Consider the following 6,540-nt stretch of genomic DNA (forward strand, 5'->3'; position numbering starts at 1 on the left):
TGAGCATCGGTAATAAAAAAGGTGTATTAATAAATTACTTAAAATTACAAGTACTATACAATAAAATTGAAACAAATAACAAAAGTCCAAGATAAATTAATAATTGGTAGCAGCTATATAGTTATTAGTTAGATACATGATTTCCAATGTCTATCTCAGCTTTTCAATCTATGATCCTTAAAAATGTTAAATGAAAAAGGAAAACTGAACCTTCTCAAAGTTATCTATGTTCATTACATTATTTTGAAGATATTAGATACGATCTTAGCATTGTATGCAGTAATTGGATATAAGAAAAAAAATGGAAATAAAATTAATTTATATAAAAAAAAACTATACTTTTTATTCCATATTAATTTAAATATGTTGAAATACTACACATTTCTGGTTATATTAAAATATATTAAAGGTTTATAATACCAAAAAATTATTTTAAATTACATCTAAACCAACCTACTTAAAAAAATTATACCTACTATTAACATTTTTAATAATCAAGATAATTACTTCAATCTGGGCGATATTTTAATTTAATTGATTTCGAATCAATCTTCGTCGATGGCCAGATGTCATTAATGATAATGGTTTTTTTGGCCTAGGATGTAAGCAGAAGACTTATTATACATTATTATTACATGTTATAAATATATTTATTTTTAAATGGTCATGCAATATTGAGAAACATGGAAATAGAACGTCGATACGTACTTAGTACTTAGGCACTTACATTTTAGTTTTTAATTTTTAAATCAAATAGGTATGAACTTCAAAACAAACAATAATTCAAATTTGTTTATAATATAATACCTATTAAAATTATATTATAAACTTAAAATTTTAAATACAAATTGACAATTGCCAAACAGTTTACAGAGTATCCTATAAGTATTAAGTACCTATCAAACATTAATTATCTATTGAATATTATTGTAAATTATCGATAAAAAAATTGGAAATATCTACTATGAAATACGTAACAATAATTAATCTTCGTTCAACCGACATTCGAGTTTCGACAATCGACAATCACTAAGACTAATTAGTAATTTCAAATTTCAACCTTATAAATTCTAACTATCATAGTATCATGGGCCAGTAAGGTTTCACGTTTCATTTATTACTATATATTATATATAATTATCAATATACCTTTATCAAGAACAGCTGTTGTGTTATTTTAGTATTCATGGTTATTAATAGATCGATATCATTGGCTTGTGTTTACTAATAATATTTATATCACCAACTAAGATATACTAGATATATCTTAGTTCGTGAATTATATACCGGTCAATGATATTTTTAGGTAGGAAGCATGATATAATAAATATATCATGGTAGGAAGCTTATAATTCCATTCTTTCCATGGTTTTACCAAATATAATATTTTATCTTTTCTTGAAATAGTTCTTGCATAATATTCTCGCTTACGGCATACGCATAGTATAGACGTATAGTGCCATAGTCGCATATTGTGAGTGAATGACGCACCGTTTAATGAACAAGTGTTAATTTAAATTGTAATTTTATAACGTTTTATTATAGGTGCTTATTAGTTACCTATAACTTATATTTAAATATAATAATTAAATTGGCATTTGACATTTCAAATTTTCAACGGACCATTATGGAGTTGTTTGATAAAACAAGGTAAGTAGTCATTATAGTATGTTCACCTTAAGTTGACCTACCCGCTAGTGATAGCTATAGTCTGCATTCAGTTGTACTCGATTGATCTTGATTTTAATTTCAAATAATAATAAGACAATAATTGAATAATGTAATTGCACATCCTAGAATTTATTTCATTGCCGAATTCAGTGATGGTATTCAACTTATGCCAAGAAAGTGGGTAGGAAGAGTTAATGGTGAATTAAAGTGTAAATATCCTAACCATATTGAGAAGGAAAAGCAAATGAAGTTAGCTGTCCGTCATATGATCGATCCTCAATCTACATGGGATATTGTTGATGTTATAAAAATTTTAGGATCAAGTGGTATGTAAAATTTAAATTTATACTGATAAGTAATAGGTACTATTAATACCTACTGGTTACTAATATAATTAATAACATAATATTTATACTATAATGCTAGAATAAGAATTAAGTAATTATGCTATTTTTGTTTAAATTAATAAAAATCGCTGAAATGTACTTAACCATCCTATGTAAAATTTTTGATTTTTTTTTTTTTTTTGGGAACTTATCTAGGTAGGTATTTTAAACTATTTATTATTTAACAATGGTACAATCAGAATTTTTTGGTCAGACTTAGTTTCAATGTTGTGGCCTTTAGATGTTAGCAACATACTTATGTTACTTCTCATACCTTCTTCAATTATTCCATTGATGGGTATACGTTAAAAAACACAAAATCGCAAATTTCAAAAACTTCAAAATTAAGTCAAATTAACAAATTCTGATTGCACCATTGTTCTTAAACAGTTAATATAATTAATGTAAGTTCCAAAAAAAAGTTTGCATTAGCTGGTTAAGAGAATTTGTTCCATAAAAATAACCTTTATTAATGTACAGCTGATAGTTTAAACTTTTAATCATTTTTATTATGATATTATAATTGTATGTTTTTATAGTTTAGTTTAATGTCTTTGGTTATTTTAATTTGTAGTTACTTATGAGAGAGGACTAGAGAAACTGAATCAAATTGTACGGTACAATTTGTCTTCCATTACAACATCAGATGCAGAAAATACTCAAAAAAAAAACACGGAAAATCAGAGCTAAAAAAACAAAAGAAAAATATGGTTCACCTCATAATAGGCTAGGTATGTGATATATTTGTCAAGACATTTGATCAGTTGTGAATTATTATTCAATTTTGTTCAATGTTTACCATCATTTAAAAATAGGTACCTACTTCATTTTTTTTTTTTTTAACAATATTTTTAATTTATAGTGGGAAGACCAAAAATAAAACAATTATTGTCATCTCCTACAAATATACCACCTTATCCTATATGCCATGAAAAAACAAAACCACAAAATTCAGGTATTTCATTAAATGAAATAACTTTTTATAAATAATTAAGTATATTTTATTTAGTGTTGTTTATTTGTTATATATATATAAAGTAATAACAATTTTTATTGCCTAGATCATAAAAGAAAATTGTTTCCTGAAATAACTTCTAATGAAGGCACGTTTTTTTTTAAACTTTTTGACTACAATTATTTGTAAATTATACATAATTTTGTTTGATGTATTATGTATTATTATTATTATACAGTTTAATTTACATTATTTTAATTAAATAACTATGTTTTTCAGTATCTTCTTTTGATCAGAGTTGCTCTACAGAAGTGAAATCAAAAAAGAAATTATTTAAGAAAAATGTTGATTGTTTCGGTAAATTCAAATATTGGATGAGTTATTTATTTAGATAAAATAATTATTTTTATGAATTACAATAGGTTCAGATTTTATACCCATTAAATTTACTTCTGAATCTCAAAAATATGAATCACAAACTAAATTCTTAAATGAAAATAATTTTAGTCATTGCAATAGCTTTAATAACTTGTAGTTTTCCCTAATATATAGGTATTAATTGTACTTCATAAATTATATTTTTCTAGATTCAGAACTGTTTGTCTATCAAAAAACTAAATCTCAGACTAGATTACTAACAGATGATGATGATAGTCAAGGTAAATTGTAATACACGTTTTTTAGACACTTTAATTTTTGCATTGTATAATTCTAGATAAAGAACTGATTTTCAATCAAAAAGCTAAATCTCCAACTGGATTACTAAAAGATGATGATAATGGTCAAGGTAACACATATTTAACACATAAATTCTTTAAAACTTATTTTATTATTTTATTTTATATTCAGATCTTATATTCACCCAATATTCTCCTCTAATGCATGGCAGACACTCATCAAGCTCTCCAAATTATTTTGATGCAATAAATGATAACAACTTTGGTAAATTTATATTTATGAATACTTTTTTCCTATGATTTAGATTATACCTGGTAGTGATAATTAATATTTTAATGTTTTGTGTTAGGACCAAGGATTAGTAATTACATTGTTAGTCCATATAAAAATGCTGTAGCTTCAGACAAGGAGGTTAATAATGACCAACAGAGTAAATTATAATAATTGATGTAAAATTGTTACATTTAATTTTAATACCATTACTTTATTGTCAATTAGGTGTAAGTCCTGAGATGTTTCATCAATCACCAGTAGGTATTTAAAAAACTTCCTTCATCAACTCAATATAACATTCTCAGTGGTGGAGCAACTGGTAAAATTATAAGACTTAAATTTTATTTTAATAACCCAAATGTATTATTGTTTTTATAATTTATTACATGAATCACAAATTGTTCAAATATCCATCATAAAGGGACTCCAACTAAACACATTGATAAAAACACTAGTATGTACATCTAAAATTAGTTTTTTTTTAAATTATGGTTAATTTAATTTAATAATTTATAAATAAATTAATGTATTGTTTCAATTAATATTAATTGTGCTTTGATTTTCACTCTTCAGAATATTTTCAAGCACTTTTGCGTGGCCAAGCTAACATAATGAGCAAACTTGATGAACTTCTCGAGAGCAGAGCAACAATGATAAACCACCAAGAAGAAGACTCAACTTTTTCTTCAAAGTACAAAAAGTTATTACCATGTGCTAATGAAAATCAATTAAAAGAACTAGAAAATGAGTTGAAAGATAAAACTTTTGTTCGAAACCTAGTAAGATTTAGTGATTTTATTTATAAGTTTAATTGCAAGCTCTTATGACAATATTATAAAAGTTTGATTGCTTCTAATAATATTATATAACATGATTTTTATTTTATGTACAGTGTTCTCAATACAATAATTACGGCGGGCAAGATTACACGGTACTATTGAGAAGAATTTTGGAACACTCTATAACTGATGAGTTGGGCTGCGAAATTAATTTCACTGGAAAAAAAAGAAATAACACAGATAAAAAGAAAATTGGCTTTGTCAAACTATACCTATATCAATGTATTTTAGGCAAGTAATGTTGGTTGTAATATTTAATCTAGTCAGTAGTTATATAATTTATACCATAATTTTTATAATTTAAACAATGTTGTATAGGGTGTCCCACAAGGATTTACTATTATTGATATATCATCTGTGTGTAGACAATCAAATTCTGTTTTTTTTTATTTATTGTAAAATTAAACACTTATTAATTTAAAATATATATACATATGTTTTTGTTAAAAGTTGAAAAGAATTACTAACTTAATTTTTTTTTACAAAAATCATGTGATTTTTTTGAAACACGGGATCAATTAGTGCAGCATAGATAATTTCACAGAATTACTATACTAGGTACTCTATTTAATTTACAATATATTTTCAGTGATATCAGTCATCAGGTACCACTAACTTTTAAATCCCAATTATTTAAGAGTTATTTTTGGAGTTGAAAACTAAATCAAATTTAACATATTTTAAATGATGAATCTTGCATTTCTGTATAAATGTATCATGCCTACTGGTTACTAGAATGAGTAGAATTTTATTAGTTTTTATACCACCAGGTTTTTGTATAAGTGTTATAACTTATAATTAAATTGAAGTCTTAATAATATATCATGTGAATGTGATTGTATTATAGTTTATTAACATCAAATATTTATACATATTGTTATATTTTACAGATACTGTTCAAAAAAAATTTCCATCCACCACCCCAGATGCAATAAATATACAAGTAACAAGCTACTTACGCCACTCAAAAGAGAGATAAAAAAATTGGTGTAAAAACAAAACTGTTTTAATATAATTGTTTATTCATTGTATATTAAACAATTTAAGTCTTAACAAATATATATTTTTAATTGTTTTAATTTAATATTGTTCTTCAAACTAAAAATATTTAATTATGTATTGTAATGTATTATGTTAATACATTACAATACATTATAGAATTGATAAAAAAGTAGATAGTGTCATAATGTTGTAGGTATTTACTATTTAGTATAGTATTTTACGCTGTATCACAATTAATGCACAAAACACAAATTACAATTTTAATATTGCTATTATGTGTTCCCTTTAAAGGATTCCTTTATGCATCCTTTGTAAGAGTCCTACAGCTATCCCACGAAGGACTCCCTAGGAATCCTACAGATATCCCATGGAGGACTCCCGAATTGGTATCCTCGTGGCAAGCATTCAAAGACTGTAGGGACAGTCATGGGAATCCATGGGGAGTCCTTACTCTCCCGATGAGGACTCCGTATGTAATCCTTAAGGACACCTTGTGCTACGAGGGCGTACGCCGCACTGTCAATGTATTATCGTTCGATCACGGCGCGGCGGTCTCACACTCGCACACTCACGACTTACACGTTAATGACGATTGACGATACACATTACACACATACATACAGACTACGCTTGTAAAATTATCATTTTTTTTTTAAGTTTGCTATTCTTTTGAAAATTCCACTGTATCTCTGTAAAAGTGTGAATTTAAATCTATCTACGACGCACGTGTTGACGT

At 26.0% G+C, this 6,540-nt stretch overlaps 1 pseudogene; it reads left to right on the forward strand.

Moving 5' to 3' along the window:
• The first annotated feature begins 1,627 nt into the window (after positions 1–1,627).
• On the forward strand, positions 1,628–5,781 carry LOC126555665 (uncharacterized; annotated as a pseudogene).
• Positions 5,782–6,540: the final 759 nt, after the last annotated feature.

The sequence above is a fragment of the Aphis gossypii genome, unplaced genomic scaffold (assembly GCF_020184175.1).
Source record: "Aphis gossypii isolate Hap1 unplaced genomic scaffold, ASM2018417v2 Contig00982, whole genome shotgun sequence".
In the NCBI taxonomy this organism is placed as follows: Eukaryota; Metazoa; Arthropoda; class Insecta; order Hemiptera; family Aphididae; genus Aphis; species Aphis gossypii.